The sequence below is a fragment of the Ailuropoda melanoleuca genome, chromosome 7 (assembly GCF_002007445.2).
Source record: "Ailuropoda melanoleuca isolate Jingjing chromosome 7, ASM200744v2, whole genome shotgun sequence".
Taxonomy (NCBI): Eukaryota; Metazoa; Chordata; class Mammalia; order Carnivora; family Ursidae; genus Ailuropoda; species Ailuropoda melanoleuca.
In genome coordinates, this window is record NC_048224.1 from 74,407,366 (window position 1) to 74,430,836 (window position 23,471).

The following is a 23,471-nucleotide window of genomic DNA, read 5'->3' on the forward strand; positions in this document are numbered from 1 at the left end:
TTGACAATTTCAAGGGCTCTCCTCAGAGGGAAACATTATATCTGTATTAGAGAAAGGGCTGGAGGAAGTTGCCAGGATAGAAGTCAGAAGGACAAGCAAACTCTTTGGTCCATGCTGGTCTTTGTTTCTGCTCTAAGGTCTTCCCTGTGAGCAGCAGCCATGGGAGACAGAGGTAGCGCACACCACTCTGTCCCTGTGGCCAGTCTGAGAGGTTCTTCAGGATGGCTCTCCGTTCCAATATCTGGCATCCATGCCTGGCACAGGGCCGGCACTCAGTGGTCGAGTGAGGGTTACTGAAACATGAGCTTTGCCCTCTCCGACCGTGTATTATTGCAAGGTGGAAGGATTGGAGTCAAACCCATGTCCAGGACTTAAACGTTTCCAGCTTTGTGACCCTGCATATTTGCAGATCCTGTTGGAGACCTGGTTTTCTCTGATGCCCATTTGAGATGAGAATAACCGGCCATCTCATCATTTATTTTAGGTCAAATAGTAAATGTAAAGCACTTAGGACAGTCCCATATCTAGATGATGTTGAATCTTTTATTATTGTTGTTTTCGGTATTTTATCTGTCTCTTCTCTTTGCACCAATGTGACCTGCTCACGTGTCAGCAAGGGCAAGCCTGTGTTGTTTTATTTTATCCGTACTATACACCATGTGAAACCAGCACTTTTCATTGATTAGTTGATCTTTTTATCTAGCGAGATAGTAATGAGGACTACTGAGAGATCATTTCTTACTGTAAAAATAAATCCATAGGTAACCCAGAGCCCAGAGCCTGTTCGGCAAAGAAAGCTTTCCTTGATCAAAAACACTTATCAGATTTATAATGGCAACCAATGTTTCTGCTTTCCTTTATGGTTCTTTGATTCTTTATATATATTTGAGTGAACGAAACCAGACAGCCAGATCACAGTGAATTTTGCTTAATGGCATGCAACCTTTTCACTTATACATTTTCGTCCATTGAGACAATCCAGAAGCTACCCCGGGGTACCTATTTGCTTATTCCTCTAATTAAGCAAAGCTGTCTATAGCCTAGAATTCTGGTCTCAAACGGTATTCTGTTTCTGCAGCAATGACCTCCATCCAACCCCAGAGCACGTGCCGGCATTTGCATTGCGGGCGGAAGCCGCAGCATCATGCATGCTCCAGGCTGTTTCTGGACAGTCACGTCGTCCAGGAAGTCAGGCTCATTTATCATCCCGGCCATGCGCTTGCGGGGCTGCCTGAAGAGAAAAATCTCTGGAAGCAGGCATGAGGAAGCCACAGAAGAGTCAGGAATCAGGGGTGGGAGTGTGGAAGCAGGAGCGTCTGCATGCCAGGAGGACGGGCTCCTGAGTCACGTTTCCGGTTCTGAACGACAACAGCTGGCCCTTCTGGAACCCCGTATGTCTTCTACGGCATCTTGAAACGCTGATTGTGGTGGTGACGGCCCCCGCCTTTTTCCTACCTTCCCATAGCCACAGCCTTGGGTAATCCCCTCCTCTGCCGCGTGTGAGCGAGACCCTGGGATGCTAGCAGCTTGACACCGACACCTGACACGTGCTTGTGCCTGGGGGCTCGCTTGCTTGCTCGCGGCTCTTGGAACCCTGTGACTGTCACGTGAAAGAGCCTGGAATAAACTCCAGAATGAGAGCCCACGTGGCCAGAAGCCCTTGTCGATCCACCTGTCCCATCCAGGGCCATTGGCACTGAGCCAGCCCCAGCTGCCCCATCAAGCACCTCCGTGAGCCCAGTTAAGAAGAGTCAAGCCCCGCCCACAAGTGCCCTGCGGAGCCCCGCCCACAAGTGCCCAGCGGAGCCCCGCCCGAAGTACTGACCTGCGCTAAATTGTAGGACTTCGGCTACGCAGCAAAAGATAACTGATAAAAGCTCTAATGCTTGACTTGCTGGCCCACGTCAGGGATCATTCCAAGGCAGTGTTTCATGAGTGTTTTCGAGATCCCATCTGAAAGACGCTACTCTAAAATAAGAAAGCAGTTAAAAAATAGGGCAACCTAGTTTACTGTCGCCGTTTGATAAGGGCATTTTCCAAATCAGCCTTCTCCCTGTGACTTGCAGAGGTATTTGTGAGGGGAAAGGGGGCGAGGAAAAGATGCTCAAGATGCTGGTGCTGAGAGGAGGCAGCATTGCTGAAGCGCAGCCGGGTGTTCAAACCGGAGAATCGTGAAATACCGTAGCGCGGGGGATCACAAATGCCATGTGGTGGACATTTTCACTGTTGCCAGAAAACCAACCAGGCCCCGCTTGTGTCCTGAATATAATGCTCAGAAGAACTCTGTCAAATTCCCGGATCCTTTCTCAAGCTCCCAGTGTTCTGCGTTTGGCTTGGTTGGTGAGCGAGGATGAAAGCAAGGAAAATACGGTATTTGTTATTTACACCTTAGGAGTCATTCATTCATTCAACGCACTCATCTGTTCAGCAGGTCTTTGCCAGGTCCTGTGCTACTTTGAAAAGCCTGCAGTTCCTGCACGGGGTGGGGGGGGGGCAGAGGAAATAGCTATAAATTCCTATGATTTTCCCAGGAAACTGCACTGCAACGACAAACAGCTTCACAGCATGCTCCGCTTCTCCTCCCGACCACCCCAACGTCACAGTTACCACAAGTAAGGTCAGTTTGAATGCTTTCTGACAGTCCTTCCTCCCTAGGGAGCGGTAGACTCTGCATACGGGACCTGGCCAGGCCTTATCCTCTGCCTAATATTGGTATTCATGAGAAAGAATAATGATAGTAGGAGTAAGCACCTAGAAATTGTAATCGTGGCCTGACCCTGTTCCACACTTTACATCTATGAACTGATCACCCGGTTCCTTTGATCAGTGCACCCGTGTGAGGAGTGCTGTCACTTGGAAGTGCCGTAGGGAGGAGGCCCATCACATCCGTGGAGTTACCTTGGTGAAAGATGCCAGTTTTCATGAAGCTGCTCTGAGTTTGTGTTTAAAATGTCTAAGGAAATATTCCATATTTTATAGAATGGTCTGACTCTGAAGCCTCATTCAAAGCAGCCATACTTTTGTGGCTTTCAACACTTCATATGAGAACTAGTGATGATATTTCTCTTTCCCATAATATGACATTAAGGGCTTAGCTCTACATATCTAGAAGTGAGATAACACTTGCCCTGTTATTAGCTGGGGAGGGGTGATTCGTTTTGTTAGTGTGCTTCATAATTTCTATGGGTAATTATCCTCATTTGTATGTATCAAAGAGTTCCTATAAAAGTAGTAAGACAACTATGTAGATCCAGGAGACATGACCTCAAACATGCCTTTCCTTCTTATTTGAGGGCAAAGGCATAAGAGCCCCAGAAAAATTTCCCTCTTGTTCTGGTGAATTGTAGGTGTCACCTTGACTGGGCCACGAGGAGCTGACCTTTGGTCAAATATTTTGGTATGTCTGAGTATGCTTCTGGATGAGATTAACATTTCAACTGACAGAGTAAGGAAGATTGCCCTCCTCAGTGTGAGTGGGCCCATCCAATGAAGGTCTGACTAGAACAGAAGGGCTGAATAAAAGGCTGTTCCTCCTCTGTGACTGTTGAGCATAGACATTGATCTTTTCTTGACTTTGGGCTTAAGCTGAGACATGGACTCTTCTTGGGTCTTGAGCCTACTAGGCTTCAGACTGGAACTATGCCATGGGCTCTGTGGATCTCCAGCTTGTTGCCTGTAGATCTTGGGACTTAGCCTCCATAATCACGCGGAGCCGACGACTTATACTAAATGTATTCACACACACACACACACACACACACACACACACACACACACACACATCCTGCTGGTTCTGCTTCTCTGAGGAACCCTGCTTAATATACCCCCTTCCTCCCATTCCTCGAGGGAAGCCGACTTCTGAACACCCTCACTTCCTGCCCACATTCTGCAGATGTTCTGTTGCTCATGCTTCTTTCTACCCACTCCCTTAGATAACACATGTGGAACTTTCCCTTGCAGTCCATACAGCGTTGTTTGGCACTCATACCTACATTCCCAGTCTGCTTCTCTGTTTCTCCTGAGATCATAGCCTGGCTAGAGCCCAAAGTCTTGCAGAGCCCAGGAGGGTATGTTTGATAGCCTCAGCAGTGACTTGAAGCCTACAACAAGATTGGAGCCAGAACCCAGGAAGGGGACAGAGCCCAGAGTGAGTGATTCTGATACATGTGTGCCCCAGCAGAGGGAAACCAAAGGGACCTGCGAACCAGGCACTATTTCCCCAGCAAAACCTTCTTCACAGTTATAACAAAGGTATAAGGCATTAGGGGCCTAGTTATCCATATCTAGAAGTTAGATGACACACTTGTTATTAGCTGGGGAGGGGTGATACATTTTATTTGCGTGCTTCATAGTATATATGTGTTAACTATCCTCATTTGTATATATTTGTACGCACCAGATTCTGGGTAGGTACAACTAAGATTAATGAAGTTTTATTTTTTTAAAAAGATTTTATTTATTTATTTGACAGAGATAGAGACAGCCAGCGAGAGAGGGAACACAAGCAGGGAGAGTGGGAGAGGAAGAAGCAGGCTCATAGTGGAGGAGCCTGATGTGGGGCTCGATCCCATAATGCCAGGATCACGCCCTGAGCCAAAGGCAGACACTTAACTGCTGTGTCACCCAGGCGCCCCAAGATTAATGAAGTTTTAATGTCACATATGAGCTATATGTTAGAGGACAGTGCCACTGGATTGACTGGATAAGTTCTTGTTACCATGAATATAAATACTGGTATATACTGCATTCTGAAATATATATATACTTAACAATTTACATTTTTATTATAGGTTTCCAAGCTAAATTTTTTCCCCCTGGAATAAGGATTACTAAGCCCAATATATATTCCCTTTCAAGCACCACAGGGATGGGTTGGCAATAATTACTCTTTCCATCATCATCATCATCTGTGTTCAAAGTCATATTCAGTATAACTGAGTGGTATAAATGAAGAAATCGTACTTCCTGGGTTGGAATCCTGGGTCACCCTCTTAAGGTTAACTGACAATGAACAATGACTATACCTCATCTGAGTTTTCCTATATACAAAATGTGTGTGTAAGTAATACCTCTGCCACAGGGTGATTGTGAGGGGTAAGCAGATACAGGATTTCAGCGGATTAGCAGACTCTCTGGCGTGTGATAAACATTTAATAAATACTAGCTACTCTTTTTATCATTACTGAGTTTATATTTGCATAATGCTTCACAGTTTAATCCATTCACATTTAATGTAATAATTGATAAAATTGGTATATTTGATTTCCATTTGTTCGAGCTGTTCTTTGTTCTTTGATTCCCTCTTTTCTGCCTTCTTTTGGGTCAATCAAATATTTTTTTAGTATTCTATTTTATCTCTTCTTTTGAACTTCTAGATACAACTCTTTGTGCATCTGTTACTGCTCTAGAGACTGCAGTGTATAACATTAGCTTTTCCTGGTCTACAAATATTCTACAACTTCACAAACAATGTAGAATCTTACAATAGTTTGGTACCGTTTTCTCTTTCCTGCCCTTTGTGCTGTTTGTTTTGTAATTTACTTCTATAAACTCAAGATACTTTATTTTGCTTTAAACTGTTAATAATCTCTTAAAATACATCTATCTGTATATCTATCTGTATATGTTTGTGTGACGTGTACAAAATTTAAAAATATTTTAATAATTCTTATTTAAAAATTTTTAAGCATTTTTTAATGGTTTTCCTCATATTTACCCTTTCTGGTGCTCTGTATTTCTTCCTATCAATTTGGGCTTTCTTTTGGTGTCATTTTTCATATCTATAAAAACTTCATTGAACATTTCTTCGGTGTAGTCTTTATGGCAATGAATTTCTTAGCTGTATGAATTCTAATGTTGTTTTGGCTCAATTTTTAAATATAATTTCATTGGATAAGGAATTCTTGGTTGCCAGGGTTTTTGTTATTTGTTTTTTAATTTCAGCATTTTGGAGATGCACCACTGCCTTCAGGCCTCCATTGCTTTGAGAAAACAGGTTTAAATCTGATTTTTGGTCCTTTGAAAATAGTACATCTTCTTTTTCCGATGCTTTGAAGGTATTTTCTTTATTTTTGATTTTCTGCGTTTTAACTATGATGTGCCAAGGTGTGGTTTCCTTTTATTTGACTTACTTGAGGTTCACTGAACTTCTTGAATCTGTGGGTTTATGTCCTTTATCAGTATGGGGGAAATCCTTTGCCATTATCTCTTCAAAATTGTTTCATCCCATTCTCTTTCTCATCTACTTCTGGGACTCAAATTGAATGTATGTTAGACCATGTGATATTGTCCCACATATCTCACATGCTATGTTCTTACTCTTTTATCTCTGTGTGTTTTGGTTTGGATAGTTTTCTTTCACCAAGTTACTAAAATTTACCTTTGCTCAACCAGTGCGCTGTTAAACCCATTAAATGCATTCTACATTTATAATATATATTTTTTAGCATTTTTATTTAATACGTCCTCTCTCCTGAAATTACCTTCAGTTTACTCGGCATGTTTGCTTTTTCTACTACATCTTATAACATTTTTTATTACAGTTATTTTGAAGTCCTGTCTAATAATTGCAACATATCGGCAATCTCCGAGTTTGCTTCTATTAACCATTTCCTCTCTTGACCAGGGTTCACACTTTCCTGCTTCGATTTGTGTCTTATAATTTTTTTATTGTATATCTGGCATTGTTTATAATACTTGTAAATGACATTTAGGCCCAGAAGAAGAGCAGAAAAAGCCCTGGCATGTTACTATTGTGTAATAGGAGGGGTTATGCAAAGTCATTTTATTCCATAGTTCAACTGGGTCTGGACTCTGCTGTGGCTTTAGTTGAATGCAATTTACCACATCCTCAAATATTTTGAAGGCATAATCAGGACACTCCCTTTAGAAAGACTTGAGATGAACATTGGCAGGACTCTAGTGATCATTTTCTGCTTTACAGCCCAGATTTCAGCTTTTTAAGCACCTTAACTCTCTCATCTCTTCAGCCTCTGCACTTTGCAAGACCTCTCTTTGCTTTGCTTTCCGGCTCTTGCCTTTAGAATGCCACTGAAGTATGCTGTGTGAAGGTCTAGAATACCTGATAGGGCTACCCTCCTGTCTTTCCCTGCCCTGAGCCTTTGGCAAATACCCGCATTCACTCAGTTTGGGTATGTGTGAAAACTCAATCTGTGGCTAGGGCTCCTTAGAATTTTAACCTTTATGCCATTTTCATGCAGCCATTAAAAGTTTGCTAAAGTCCCACCTGGCTTCTCTGTTTCTCTTTTATGAAGGATTCTTCCTCTTCTTGTCACTCTGCCAACATGGGAAGCAGCCCTGGATCTCTTTTCTTCCAGGAAGAGTTTGTTCCCTTCTGGAATGTAGTTCATTTAGGTTTTGTTTTTTCTTTTTCTTTTCCTTTTTTTTCCCTTCATACTCAACCATCTGGTGATTTTTTTAAAGTTCTGATTTTGTATATTAACTGGCTTGTTTTAGCTGTTAACCTAATTTTTTTAATATCCACAATCTTCTTGGAGATGTAAGGAGGATATTCCTCATATAAAAGACAAAGGCTTGCAATATTGTTTTGAATGAATAATGAATGCATGAGTGGATCAATATGTGAATTACATGAGCAAATAGATGAATTAAGAGAAGAGCACACAAGGGGCCCCTGGGTGCCTCAGATGGCTAAGCCTCTGCCTTCAGCTCAGGGCACGATCTCCAGGTCCTGGGATCAAGCCCCATGTCAGGCTCCCAGCTCTCTGGGGAGTCTGCTTCTTCCTGTCCCTCTGACTCTCCCCCTGCTTGTGCTCTCTCTGTCTCTCTTAAATGAATAAATGAAATATTTAAAATGAAAGAGAGAGAGAGAGAAAGAAAGAAAGAAAGAAAGAAAAAGAAAAAGAAAGAAGAAAGAAAGAAAGAAAGAAAGAGAAAGAAAGAGGCACAGAAGTTCTACAAACCAAGTATTTTAAAATAGAAAGTATGTTTCCATTGTAAGCCTTTCATCTAATATACAAAGTATCATTAGGGGTGCAAAGGTCACCCCTCACCCTCTTACCCCACTGGACCCTCCTTTCTGTCTCACTCGTCATGCTTATTTCAGAGTCTCTGCCTGAGAATTTTGTCTCCCGCAGAGGCAAACCCTGAGCATGGAATTATGCACTGGAAGAAACACCTCAAATACAATAGAAAAAAATATAATGTGGTCAACCCGAGTATATTTATGCATTCGTTCTCTAAATATGTGCCTGTGAACTAGGCTCATCTTTATATTTTTTAATATTCACCAATAGCTCTATGATGTAGTGATTATTATCCCCATTGTACAATGAGTGAAGTGGGATTTAGGGAGTTCACACAGCTAGGAAGATGCATAGTTGGGCTTTAAACCTTTGCTGCTTTTATTGAATCACAAATTCCAAATTATTCTAAGTTTAATTCCTTATATCTGGCTAATGCTGCAAGCATTTACACAAGCACTGTCCAGTTCAGCCTCACAGACGATCCTTGAGACAGTTTCGACCAGCATTAAGATTTTATTTTAGAGAAGTGGCTAAGGTCACACTGATACTAAACTGCTAAACCCTGGCAGTTCTGATCCCGAGTCAAGTCCTTCTAATACATCTCACTGCCCTCGTGTTCTCTTATTTAAGCCTTTGAATGATGACAGAAAGCTGGTAAATTTACCCTAACACAAAATTCTGGTCTCTTTGATGAAGCAATGAAAGCCCTTTTAATAAGCCAATTTTCAGAGTCCAGAACCATTCACCAATTAAAAATCTGCACCATGGTAAAAGTCAAATGGCCAAAATATAGTTTTTATTGTTATATTATTCAGCTAGACAGAACCTAGTTTTGTAGGGAGAGAAGCTTATTAACTTCAGCAGCTTTTCTAAAAACTTGTTATTTTATCATGTGCAAGGTTAAAAAATGCCAAACGTCATATTAAGATAGCTGCAAGCATTTAGATGCAAAGGTCACCATCTTACTCAGATTTAGAGCATGGTTCCAGCATTTTCCTCTCCTGTTTCACTGGGACTTTTATTCAGCACTGAAAAAGCCATTCATTTTGTAAAGGTTAATTCACAACTCTGGGTTTGATGAAGTGCTTTGCCTGTATCATCTGCATTTTAACACTGCAAAGGTGTCAGTCAAACCCTCTTTCCTGATCAGAACTGGTCTCCCTGTTAGGGAAAATCCACCTTTCCTTCCCTGGTTCTAGCCTCCCACAGAGTTCCACGAGGGATTACATCACATAGATTACATTCCCCTTTTCTTCCTAGTCGGTGGGGAGACAGAACTGCTGCCTTTCAGTTCGTGAATTCACTTTTCCTTTTAGCATTTGCCTTTCAAAGCCTCTCAAATTAATGATTAATGTAAAATAATTGTAACCTTCTCTTCATAAATCCTGGTGGGCAAAAAACCAAAAAAATCAATTCCCTCCCTTTCTTTCTTTCTTTCTTTCTTTCTTTCTTTCTTTCTTTCTTTCTTTCTTCTCCCTCCCTCCTTTTTTCTTTTCTTCTCTTCTCCCTTTTTCTTTCTTTCTTTCTTTCTTTCTTTCTTTCTTTCTTTCTTTCTTTCTTTCTCTTTCTCTCTCTTTCAACTAGACAATTTTTATTTTAATTTCCTATACCAATAGGGAGCAGAAACATCTCAGGCATTCCAGGGTCTCTCTCTTACTTAATATACTTATTTCTAGGTACCCAGGTTAGGACTTCAGTGGTGCACACGCGCAAGGGTAGGGAAGACCTCTGACCATTGTCCCTTATCGTATGAGATGTCTCCATCCTTACCCACTTCTCAGCTGTCTGTTGATGCGGGTCACTAGTGTTGCCTCCACGTCTCATTTTAAGGCCTCTCTGTGGCCACCAGTTCTCCGTGTCGTATCCACAGTGTTCTTGGTTATGCCAGTAATGATGCTCCTCCCTTCACATAAGGGCTTATGCAGGTGTTCAAGTCTCTCTCAGGGCTATTGACCCAAGCTCAGCATGAAGATATTTCTTCTGCTCTCAGGTTTATTGTCCAACAGCCCAGGGCCCAGGTTTTAACATCTAAGTGGTATCATTTGAGCCCCTGGGCTACCCCATCCCTAGCATGGTATAGAGAATAGACATTTACCATATTTTGCCTGTCCAGCATCTAAACCCTCTTCTGATCTGGGGAAAACCCTCCATCATGTTCACTTGTGGAGAGCAGTCATTCCTTACCATCCTTTACAGAAGATAAAAGAGCTAAGTCATCCCGCTCTGAAGCTACCACAAGGGCACATGACCTAGTCTTCGTCATTTGCGTGTCCAGCCTTGTGGTTCGCACTGTCTTGTCTTTGCTGGTTTGGGCATGTAAAACTCTACATTTCCATTAATTCTGTGAGCCACCGGTTAAACTTCTGATACACTCCTTTTTCTGTTTGAATAGCCAGAATCAGATTCTCTTATTTAATCTAGAAGCCTAAGCACTTAGGGCAGGCCACAGGTGCCTGCAGTATGAGGCGTATATGCAGATGGGCCGAGCCGGCCTCCGAGGGGCCTCCGAGAGGCCTTGCCTATGGCTGTTTGGGAAGCGGCAGGATATTCGCGAAGCCGGACATTCTCAGCACAGGTTCTTGGCATAAAGGGCCATGCTACTGGGACAGGGACCTGCCTCGGTTGGTCCCTGAAGGCTAGACAAGAAAAAGACCCATCAGAGGTTAGCAGGTGTAGCAGGGACCACACCTGCTAAGGAGACACTCCTCCCCATGTCTCATTATTTTAGGCACCTCATCCTTTAGATACCAACCCAGAGGAAAGGCTTACTGAGAGATCTTGAAAGAATGTGGGCTTGAAATAGAAATTAAGTTCGGTTATAACTTCCTTAAGTTACATTTCTCGTATATTGAACTTGGTACTAAATGACACATATACTAGCAACAGTAAAGCCAACTCAATTCAGAGAAAAGAGAAGAGTTAGTTTATATACACTAACCTTTGCCATTGTATTTATTTATAATCTCAGCCTACCTCCTTGCGCAAGGGATTTGAGGCAGCTGAGCCTTGCTTGACATGCTAATGAGGCAGGAGCCCGATGACTCACGGTGCCTGCCCACAGCACTGTTCATTAGAGGCTGGAGGCAGGCACTGGGGCTGCTCTGGGCCCAGCCTGACACAACCATTAAGCAGCTCGGCAGCTGCTCCCCCACCCAGATCCTCAGGGCCAGGCTGCAGCCACAGAAACAGAAACTGCTCACAACCTGGGAGTTTCACCTCCCAGAACCTTCTCCTCTGGGCTTTATGTCAATGGAATGAAGTTCAGTACCTTTCAGAGCACCAGCTTAGTCTGTTAGTGATAATAGGGGCTTTCCATCATCCACGGGGGATTTGAAGGTACATCACACAGGCTTTACATAAACAAACAGGTTTTACACAGGACTCAGTCCTGCCACCATTAATTCAGGACTCATTGGGAAAGGAAATATGGGTGGAAATCTGTTGGATGTGATGTTGAGAGGTGGACGGAGATGGTGTATGGTGTAGAGATGACTACCTACTTTGTATGAGCAAACACAACAACAGCAATCATTTGTGGCTGACACCATACTGAAGAGCTCACCCCTGACTCAGGTGTCAGCCGGGCACTTAGCCCTCTCCTTAGCCTGCTTCTTTGGCACTGAAAGCCCCGTGGCCTGGGTGGAGTCAACATCCTCCCAATATTTGGGGAGCTCATGTGGTGTCATAGTCTCAGGGCCCCACTGGATGTGGAGGAGTAAATAAATATGCGGACTAGAAGAACCTGACAGATAGAAGTTTTTAAATCCTAGGGGTGCCTGGGTGGCTCAGTCGTTAAGCATCGGCCTTCCGCTCAGGGCGTGATCCCGGTGTTATGAGATCGAGCCCCGCATCAGGCTCCTCTGCTGGAAGCCTGCTTCTTCCTCTCCCACTCCCCCTGCCTGTGTTCCCTCTCTTGCTGGCTGTCTCTCTCTCTGTCAAATAAATAAAATCTTTAAAAAAAAAAAAAAAGAAGTTCTTAAATCCCATTATGAGCCTTTTACAAAGCAATACACCAACGGTCTTTACAGTTGCACTTTAAAAGTACTAGGAAGAGCTGATTTAGAAATAAGACAAAGATGAGCGATAAACATATATAACTTAGGAGGAGACAGGATCGTGGACAGCGGGGCACCCCAGGGATTCAGGCAAGACATGTCACAGTTTCTACTGACATAAATGATACAGAAGGAAAGCACACAGCAACATCTTCAACCTTGCGTTTGATGCTATTCCTTCAGGGTGAAAAGCTGAGTTCAAGATAAAGTACAATAAAATCTCTCAAAGCTTTGAGTGGGCAAAAGGGAAACTTTAAATGAAGTTACTTAGCAAAACATTTTTTTACCGAGGGCCTGCTGTGTGTGAAGTATTGCTGTAGTTGATTTGGGGCATTCTGAGATGAATGAGATGTGGTCTCACACAAGGAATTCTGAGAGTGAACAAAGAGTTGGGTCATGTTGCTGGGGATCTGGAGGGGTTCCAGTGTAGATTGAGTTTAGACAAAGCAAATATAATGGTTCTGAAATGGAGTTTTAGTGCTGTAACCCAGAGGCATCCATTTAAGATCCTATACCTAGGTGGTCATTTCCTGAAAGAGAAGACTGCAGTAATAATCTATGTCTTTGGCTAACTTCCTAAGAAGTCCCTCTAATTATCAGGAGCAACAGAAAGTTTAAAATTTTATTACGGTGATTTGCAACCTTGATATATATTATACTTACCTGGGTGTTAAAAAAAATGGATCATAGAAATAGGACACATCTCCAGAGATTTTTATTTAATTGGCCTGGTTGGGGCCTGCTTGTAAGTGTGCTTTATAAAGCTCTTTGGGTGATTCTAATCTCTATCCCACATAAAGAACTCATGCGCTGATGATTCAGACAACTAGCTGTCCAACCTTGGGTATGTTATACAATTGCTTTAAATCTTCGTCTTCTTTGCTGTAAATATTCTGGATGGTAGCTTTCCCGCGAGGGTGTCTTGAGAGTAGATAAATATGCCAAATGTGAAAGCCGCAAAGAAACATTATGGCACATAATAATATTTAATGATATTATAATAATTACACATTAATTCTAATGTCCTTCCCAAGTGAGAGAGTAAGGGTGAGGGATCAAACCCCTGGACTTGAGCCGATGCCCAAGGTGTGAACTTGGTTTTGCCACCGACAGGCTGTGTGACCCTGCCTCTCTGTGCTTCAATTTCCTCCTCTTTAAAATTAAATAAAATGAGAATTACACATATCTGACACCAAAACATATATCCTGAATTTGATCCTGCAAAAACATCAGACAAACCCTACAAAATACCTTATGTGTACTCTACACAAATGTCCATGGCATAAAATGAAAATGCAGAATTGTAAAAATATTCCAGATTAAAGGGCGCTAAAGAGACCTGAAAAATGAATACAATACATGATCTTGGATTTTCTTTTGCTTTTAAAGACTTTATGATGGTACTTGGGGATGTCTAAATAAGGTCTGTACGCTAGATACCGATATTGTAATCATGTTCATGTCTTCATTTTGATAATCATACTGTGGTTGTGTCACTGAGGATCTTGGTTTTAGGAAAGCCATGTGAGAATAGGGACAAAGAAGTGTTCTGTCTGCCACTTACTCTGATAAAATAGTCAGAATAAAGCACTCATAGTAAAATATTAACATTTGGGAAACATGAGTGGGGATATGGAACTTCCCAGATTTGATCAGCATTTTTTTCTTTTACTACACTGAAGATAAAAATACCTTACAGCATTTAGTAATCATGGTTCTTAAGTACTAACTGCTCTTGAAGGCAGGAGTCTCAATCAAAATGATGTCCCTTTAAGCAGAAAAAGTTTAGTCAAACTTCCCATGCTTCAGAATTCCTTCTTTTTGATGTGTGAGTGTGTGTGTGAGTGCGTGTTTCTGTGCACGTGTTTAAGGCAAATTTAGAAATTATTATTTGAAAGCACAGATTTGGGGACCAGGGTGCCCAAGTTTGAATCCTGGCCCTGGGCATACTAGGTGCTTAATTTTCTCTCCATTTCTTCCTCCATAATAGCACTTACCTTACGGAACTATTGTGAGGATTTGAGTTAATTTACGTAAAATCCTTAGAACAGTGTCTCACATGCACAAAATTCCTTAAAAATGTTAGCTCTAATACAGTGGTTGTAGAGGTCAGACTTTGTTCTTGGGTCCCAATATAGTAGAGAATGTGCTAATATAATATTGGATTTTCAATAGCCAAACTATGGAAAGAGTCCAGATGTCCATCGACAGATGAATGGATAAGGAAGATGTGGTGTATATATATACAATGGAATATTACTCAGCCATCAAAAAATGAAATTGTGCCATTTGCAATATGTGGATGGAACTAAGGGCATTATGCTAAGTGAAATAAGTCAATCAGAGAAAGACAATTATCATATGATTTCATTCATGTGGAATTTAAGAAACAAAACAGAGGAACGTAAGGGGAAGGGAGGGAAAAGTAAAACAAGATGAAATCAGACCAGGAGACAAACCATAAGAGACTCTTTTTCCTTTTTTTAAAGATTTTTAAAATTTATTTGTGAGAGAGAAAGAGAGGTGCAGAGAGAGAGAGCACAAGCAGGGGGATGTGGGACTTGATCCCAGGACAGTGGGATCATGACCTGAGCTGAAGGCAGACTCTTAACAGACTGAGCCACCCAGGCATCCAAAGACTCTTAATCATAGGAAACAAACTGAGGGTTGCTGGAGGAGGGGGGGAGGGGAGGGATGGGGTAACTGGGTGATGGGCAGTAAGGAGGGCATGTGATATAATGAGCACTGGGTGTTATATACAACTGATGAATCATTGACCTCTACCTCTGAAAATAAAAATACATTATATGTTAATTAAAATATATATAAACAAAATAGCCCATAAAATAAAGATAAAAAAATTAAATAAAATTTAAAAAATAAAGTATTGGATTTTGTTATTTTAAAAATTTCATCCCAGGATAATAAAACATACTGCCCACCCCCTTGTTTTCAGAAAATAGGATCAGACAAAATCTCAGATAAGTCTGTGCAAAGAAGCATCACACCAGTAAGTGTGTGTGTTTTGTTATTCTAATAGGATAAAACATAAAACCTTTACTCCACCCATAAATAGACTATGACATGTTTATTATTGAAGACATAATCCCCATTGGCTTATTGCAAACAAGTTATATGAGTTGTCATGCTTTAAGTACAAAAAAGAAAGCATAACTATGACACTGATTGGTAAGAATTTCTTTTATATACCTATTTTTTTTCTATTTAGGATTATTTATATTTCTTTGACTCTTCACCTCAAAGCAATATGGCGGCTTCTGATCATGTTTGCACTGATAAAAATACTTTCATCTGAAAGTTTACACAAAAGTGGAGACCCTCTGTCCCAGAGAGGTTCTTGTTGGCCAAGCGGCCGTCAGTGGAGACCTGTGGAAAGAGTGGGCTTGCTCTCATTCTAGAAGGGAGTTCTGCCTTCTGGCACAATGGCATTGAGCCCTTGAGAGAAGATTTGAAGAGAAATGATTAAAAAAAAAATAGCTTCTGAAAAAAATTGAAAAGGAAAATGAGGATGAGGGGAAGGGGAAGGGGGATTAAAAATCAGGCAGCAATGCACTCAGCTTTCCTTGGACAACAGGAGAGCTGAAAGGATCAAGAGGAGGAGTGGACATAGAGCAGGAACACCTGGGGAAGGGAGGACCTATGCAAAACCCTGGCAACAGAATGTGAGCCTCTGGAGGTCAAATTTCTGTGCTGAAATGAGACCCTCTGTGGTCTCATCATTGATCTCTCTGTCCCTAGTGAGGTTGTGGACCCACCCTTGTAAATAGACTTCTTTTGAAACTTAAGATATATGGTAAATTTAAGGGAAATGTTTGAAGTGAGCTTTTGTTTTTCTTCTTAACATAAAAACACATTTTATTGAAATAAAATGCAAATTTAACATGACCAAAAATACCTTTGATGGAATATTTTAATGAGGGAATCTTGGCAATTGCCTCTTTGCATGTATCAGTAGTGAATCTGAGTCGAAAATGTGTTTTCTGGGAAATGAGTTCTGTGAGCAGTCATCGAATATTAAATTTGTTTCAGGATCAACAGTCTTGCTATATAATGTCTTTAAATTTTATTCACCTCAAGGCAATTTAGACATCAGGCAGACTTGGGATAGAATCCTAGTTCTACCCCTTGTTGTCTGAGAGGGTTGTTCGACCTCTCTGAGCCTCAGTTTACTCATCTATGTTAAAGGAACTGTAGTAACTTACGATATTGAAAGGATTTAGTGTAATTACATGTATAATGTTTCTAGCACATAGTTGTGATAAATTTTAATTCTTGCACAAGTTTACCCAGTTAGTTATGGATTGTGTAGTGTGAAAAGGTGGTATGCATTTCAACAGCTGAAATGTTGAGAGAATGAATGCACAGAAATAATTCCTGACAAATAGGCCAGCAATATCTGCAAAGAATGAACACCTTCTCTTCCCTCATTGAGTCAGAAGTGGGAGAGGCTTTCCTGGAATCAGTGGTGGCTAGAAACCGTGATACCCTGTTCTAAGTTTGATTTTAAGACAATAGGAAACAATTGACGATTTTTAAGCAGCAGAGTGACATAAACAAAAATGAATCTGGAAGCTGTCTGAGTTGACCTGGAAAGGAGAGAAGCTGGATTCAGGGAGACCAATTAGGAGTGCTTACAATAGAATAGGTGTTGAGATATTAAAGTAGGTAAGTGGCAGAGGAAAAGGACAGAAGAGAGCAGAGGCAAAGATAATGTGGAGACAGAATCTAATTCTTTTTGCAAGTGTCTTTAAAAGTGAGACACAGATTTCAAGCCTGGGTGACTGGGAGGATGGCTGTCACAGAAACAAATCAAATTATTAGCAATATGTGTTTCTTGGCTTATTAAATTTTTATATTGATTTTTCTTCCCTTAAAAATAGCTTTCATCGCTGGCTGTCTCTCTCTCTGTCAAATAAATAAATAAATAAAATCTTTAAGAAAAAAAAATGGGGGCGCCTGGGTGGCTCAGTCGTTAGGCGTCTGCCTTCGGCTCAGGGTGTGATCCCAGGGTCCTGGGATCAAGCCCCACATCAGTCTCCTCCGCTGGGAGCCTGCTTCTTCCTCTCCCACTCACCCTGCTTGTGTTCCCTCTCTTGCAGGCTGTCTCTCTCTCTGTCAAATAAATAAATAAAATCTTTTTAAAAAAATAGCTTTCAGAACTATCAATTGATACTGACACTATTTTCTATTGGTTTCTAATTTTTGTTCTGCTGGGTTCAAGAACTTTATAAGCACTCTCTCATTAAACCTCCTGAAAGCTTTTGTGAGGTGGGTTTGCAAGACCTAGTATACAGAAGATAGCTTTTTAAAAAAATTATTCTTGACTGTCTCTCATTCTCATGATGATCTTTTAGACTCTCAATAGCAATTAGTAGAAATTATGCTTGGCATGTACTGTGTTCCCAATTATTATCAATAGATTCTAATTGAGAACATGTGTTCATTTCAGCTGGGATTATTGTCTGGTTGATCACAATGGAGAATCTGAATGATAGCATCTGGCAGAGTTCTTTTATATGACTGTTATATGAACATATTTTATATAACTGGAGAGTTACAGGAGACCTCTCAGCCCCATCATCCTTTATCACTACCTTTGTTTAACATGGGACCCACCAGGATAGAGGGAGGTCTAGACCACAAATAGCACTAGCTCTAATATCCCTATGGGCTCATCAATACAATCTTTGCATTGAAAGTGAGGCACCAGTTTCTTAAAGAAGGTGCTAGTTACAACTATCTATTGCTGTGTAACAAATCATTTCCAAATTTAGTGGCTTAAATCATTAACGTGCAATTTGGGTATGGCTTGAAAGGTATGGCTTATATTCAGTCCATGCAGTGTCATTTGGGGTGGCTTGGCTGTGGATGGAGGCTCCATTTCCAAAATGGCTCTCTCTCATGGCTGGCAAACAGGTTCTGGCTGTCAGACGGAAGCTCAGCTGGGGCTCCTGGCTGAGGTCTTGGAATCTCTTGGGCTTCCTTGAAACAAGAGCACTTGAGTCCAAAAGTAAGAATTCCAAGAGACAGAAAGTGGAAGCTGCCAGTAGCTAAGTTGTCATGTGTCACTTCCCATTGTGTTTTATTGGCCAAAGCAGTCATAGAGCCTGGTGAGACTCAAGGAGATGGGATATATGCTACACTTCTTCATAGAAGGAGTGTCAACGACTGTGCGGCCAAATTTAATCTGCCGTAATGAAAATTACTTTAAGCAGTTTGAATGAGTGATGGTTTGGTTTGGCATCTCTGAGTTCAAGAGTGTTATATTAAATTTCAAAGGGGCCAATAATTTTGGATTCTTTTTTAACAAAAGATTTTATTTATTTATTTGAGAGCAAGCAAGAAAAAAAGTACAAGCTGGGGGTGGGGGGTGTGGGGGAAGGGCAGAGGAAGAGGCAGAAGCAGTCTCCCTGCTGAGCAGGACCTGGCTCCACCCCAGGCCCCTGGGATCATGACCTGAGCCAGAGGCAGACACCTAACTGACTGAGCCACCCAGGCGCCCCTAATTCTGGAGTCTAAGAATATACATTTTTTCTTAGTCTCCATTCACCTGCTCCATATACTATCATTTATCTCTGGTTCTTATTTCTCTCAAGTGCTTTTTTTTTTTTTTAACCTTTGGTTTATTATATTTGCGTTTCCCCCTTCAGCAGCCTAGCATCTTCTGCAATTCTTCAGCAAAGTTCTCTTGAGTTTCCAATCTGAAGTGTGCCTTTGGGTGCCTCCACAGCTTTTGGCTTCATCTTATCAAGAGTTCTGACAGCACATTGGAGCCTGACCGCTGCTCTGGCTTCCCCTCTAGACTGCAGTTTCCCTGGGGGAAGGCAATCTTTCTTGTTCATTTTGGTAACCCCGGCACAGAAGATTGCTTCTGGATGGTGGGTACTCAATACGTATTTGTTGAATGGTTGATCAATATATACCTTCTTGGAATAATCTGCAATTATCATGGACTTTTCCATGTTATTTGATATCGTTAGAACTCACCCTCAGCTTCTCCATCTCTTAGCTAGAGAGACTGGGATTTCTATGGTGTCAAACCTGAAAGAATGAAAGGAAATGTCATTTAAGTCCTATGAGAGGTGGTGATGAATGAAGCCAGATGAACAAAAGCACTATTATTTGTGTTAAAGATTATCCTTTCCATGATGATTATGTTAAGACTATATTTAGCAGGGTATTTCTCCATGGTTTATATGTAAAGCGGAGCTATACAAAGCAGCAAGGACATTAACTATGCCTCATTCATCTCCATTGGCCCCTGGACATTTTGAAGCAGGATATATACGCCACACTCCAAATTGATAACAGGTGTCTGAGCCCAAACAAATGTCGCCAGTCCTGCCCTTAATGCACTGTAGCAGAACATGATGAAACATTAGCAGAGTGCAGTAGTGCGTATTGGAAAGTGGAATGAACAGGGGATTTGGTAACACTGTCTTAACAATTGAATTTACAATGAATATTAATCTAGCTTATTAAGCACAGGAACAGATGAACCAATGCAACTTTGTATTAGAAGCTGTGGGTGAGGGGCACCTGGGTGGCTCAGTCAGTTAAGTGTCTGCCTTCAGCTCAGATCATGGTCTCAGGGTCCTGGGATCAAGTCCTGAGTCAGGTTCCCTGATCAGTGGGGAGTCTGCTTCTTCCTCTGCTCCCCCCCCCCGACTTGTGCTCGCTCTCTTTTTTTCCTCTCTCAAATCAATCAATCAATCAATCAATAAATAAATAAATAAATAAAATCTTTAAAAAAAAGGAAGCTGTGGGCGAGGTATATTGTCTTCAATTTCAGACAGTTAAGAGACATGGATCATTGATCACTCTGGGAGAGGCCCTTGCTCTGCAGCGTGAGAGCCTGACTGTGAGATTAGGCCTCTCTGGGGCGGTGTCATTAGTGCTTTTACTTCTATTTCTTTTAACCTCAAAACATGTATTAAGCTGTAAAGATGCTAGTCAGTTGTGCTAGGTGGCATGTGGGCTACAAAGAGGAATACAACATATGCCTCCCCTCAAGGATCTGTGGCCAATGGATGGGCATGAGGGGAAGGGTCAAGAAAAAGGTGGAGAAGGGGAGTGTGGATAGCATCAGGGTCTGGAACAGGAGAGGTCTGGAAGTTCTCTAAGTCTTTGGATGGGTTACTAAACCTCTCTGAGCCTCAGTTTCTTCATCTGTAAAATGATGTTGATTACACAATATGTACTTCCAGAAGATCATTGCAAGAATGGAATAGAGAAGGGGAGTGAAGCTATAAGCTCCCTGAGTGTGGAAAGCAGCTCCCTGTCTGTTTCATCGTATCGTCGACACCTGCTTAGCATATTACAGGCAGTCAGTGATTCTTTGGTGACTACATGTTGAATGAAAATGCTGAAGCACAGTTGTTGGTGTGTCTTACAAATTCAATAAATGTTCACCATTAAGTTAGATAGTAGTATTACGTAGTCATGGTAATATCAGAGATAAGTCATGGTAGCAGTGGTTGCTGCTGATAACAGTAATAACAATTGTGTCATTGGACATGTTTCAGTAGGAACACAGAAAATGAATAGATAAATAGCAAGTGGTAAGGCTAAAATGATAAATTAGCTATGTTCTTGGCAGGGGTGGGGGAACTCTAGTACCATGGTGAGGAGTTAATCATTCACAAGGCAAGGCTGCTTTTGAAGACTTCTGAGTCAGGAGGCACACTATGGCAGCTATGGGTAAGATGCACTACAGAGTGGAAATTTCTTAAAAAGCTCTTGATTCGTGTCTGTTACAGAAGTCCAGGTAAGATTTGGTGCTGAGCTCATTAGAGGGAAGAGAGATGGAGAGGAGTAAAGAGTAAGTGAGGGAATTCAGAGGTAGAATGTATAGATGTAATACAGGAGAAGGAAGGACCTGAAAACTCAGAGACTGAAGTAGATACTGACATTGGGATGATTATTTTGGTTTGGCAGGTACTTGTGTCTTACTGGGTGGTATACCCAGTAAGAAATGGGCCACAGTCAATTGAAACTTTATGTGTGGAGTAGCAAAGAGAAGTTGGAGTCAAAGTTGAAGAGTTGCTTTTAAAGGACAAGAGAACTAAAGCTTGGGCAGTAGATGGGATTGCTAAGGGAAAGGGGGACAGAGGGGAGAGGATCACGATGAGGACGTCAGAAGAGAGCCAATCCGTGAATAAGGGAGCAGTGCTTGTAATGTAGAAGAAAAAGTGAGATAGATAGAAGAATGCCACCCCATTGCAAGACAAGGTCTAGACATTTTGGAAAACTGAGGACTAAAAGTTGCATTCTGCCCTGGAGAGAATGGCAAAAAGCAGTGACCTACTTCTAGAAACAAATGTCATCTCAACTGTGCTACCATTTGGTGGCCATGCTTTGAAGCTCTCTTGTTAGTCCACAGCTTTTCCCAGCTCCACAGCTGACAGCTCCATGTAAATGTCCATTTCAATGTACTGAGTTACGAGGAAAAGAATATCCAAACGAGAAGGAATTAAACCATAAACCAATGAATTGCTCACTAAACAGGAAGCCCGGAGTTCATGGCTCAGTAATGTTATCAGTGGTTTTATCTTTCTGCTCTTCCATCCCCAGTGTGTCCACCATGCTTCTTCTCAGCCATAAAACGTGTACTTCCTGCACCTCCAAGAATCACATCCTCAAGCAGGAAAGAAAATTAAAGCGTAACAATTTTTTTTTAATGCCATTCATACCACTTAATCAGAGAGAGACAAAAAAAGCTTTCCTAAAAGCCGCAATAGATTTTCCTTTACATTTTATAGTCCAGATCTAAGTCATTTGCCAACACCAAACCAGTCTCTGGCAAGGGGAAAATGGACGGTCATGACTGACTAAGAATTCAACCAATCACAGTGGATCCTGGCCTGGGCACACCGCTGTCCAAACAGGATCATGCCTGGGCTGGTGAGGAAAGAGTGGAATGAATGTTGGTCAGACACCAAACAGTGTCGATATGAGAGGATATAAAGTTAGAATTCTGTGTGTTGAGAAAAAAGACATAGGCCACCATGTGCCAGAACCTGGACAAATGTCCCATTCAAGCAGAAGATATTATAAACATAAAGATATACAAGGGTCTTTAGAAGACAACCTGGATCTATGTGAGAGGAAAAGCATTGGTTTATCTTTTATTAACATTATTCATTCTGCCTAACTAATAAGAACAATTTCCCTATTTGCCTAAAACTGTCTCTTGCCCTCCTTCCAGCACTAAGAGTTGTACAACCTTAACTTTGCCCCAGTTAACTCCATGATGGGCATGGGGGAACCCAGCCAAACACTGTGAACTAGCCAGGTCCACCTCCTGCACAAAGAACAGGAATTCCAAGGCCATGACACTGTTTGCTCTATTTGGCTCTTTGCTCAGAATCAGAGAAGCATCACCTTTGTTCTATGTGTCACCTTTGTTCCATCCTCCCCTCCCTTCTCTCACCCCCCAGTCTTGACTTTGTCTAATACTAATGATATCAATTATTGGTATTGGCTCATGGTTTTAAAATAATAGTAGGCAACATATCTAAATTATCTCTTTTGTGGTTCCACTCAGCTTAAGAGATGCCAACCCACAGTTCGCTGGGGTTGGTCCCTGGCCACAGACCTAATATGTGAGTCAAGATCCCGGCTGATCCAGATCCTGGCTTTGCCATAATGAAGCAGTGCTAGCAAGCATGGGGCTATCTAGGCTGCTCTGCCCTAAGTTCCAAATGAAAAGGGGATTAGAAAGCAAAATGGGAAAAAGAGAAACACATCTCCACAGATTTCATCCCAGGTTATAGTTGAATAGTCGTTTATATAATGAATAGCTGTTTTACAGTAATAAGAATTAAAGCATGTTAAAACATAAGTAGCTGGGAAAAGCAGAATTTCACCCTTATTAGCCATTAATGCATTAGCATGAGTTAGTTTGTCAAATTATCAAGTCAGTCATTTAGTTAGGGTAGAGAAAGAGAAGCTAAGAACCAAAAGCTAATACCATTATTTGACAGTTATGCTTGAGGATGTCCTTGGATTAGATTACACAGTGTTGGGCAGAAGCCCATTGAATTCTATCCTCTTATGCTCTAGCCTAAAGATGTCCAAAGGTCATCCGCCCCTCAGGGCCCAGAGGAAAGGCCTCTCCAGGATCACCTGCCCCCTCACTCAATAAAGACGATCTCTCTTCTGAGATCCTAGGAGACGTTATTTACATCTCTCTCAGGACATTTATAACCATCTACTTTGCATGATGATTATTTGTTTATATTGTTTGTTTATATGCATTATTATTTGCATGTACGAGCTATTATTTGTTTATATGCATTATGTGCCCTGAGAGAATAAGCACCGTGGACAGAATCTCCATGAGATCCTCCTTCATCTTCATAATGTCTTGAACAGTCCCTTCATATAT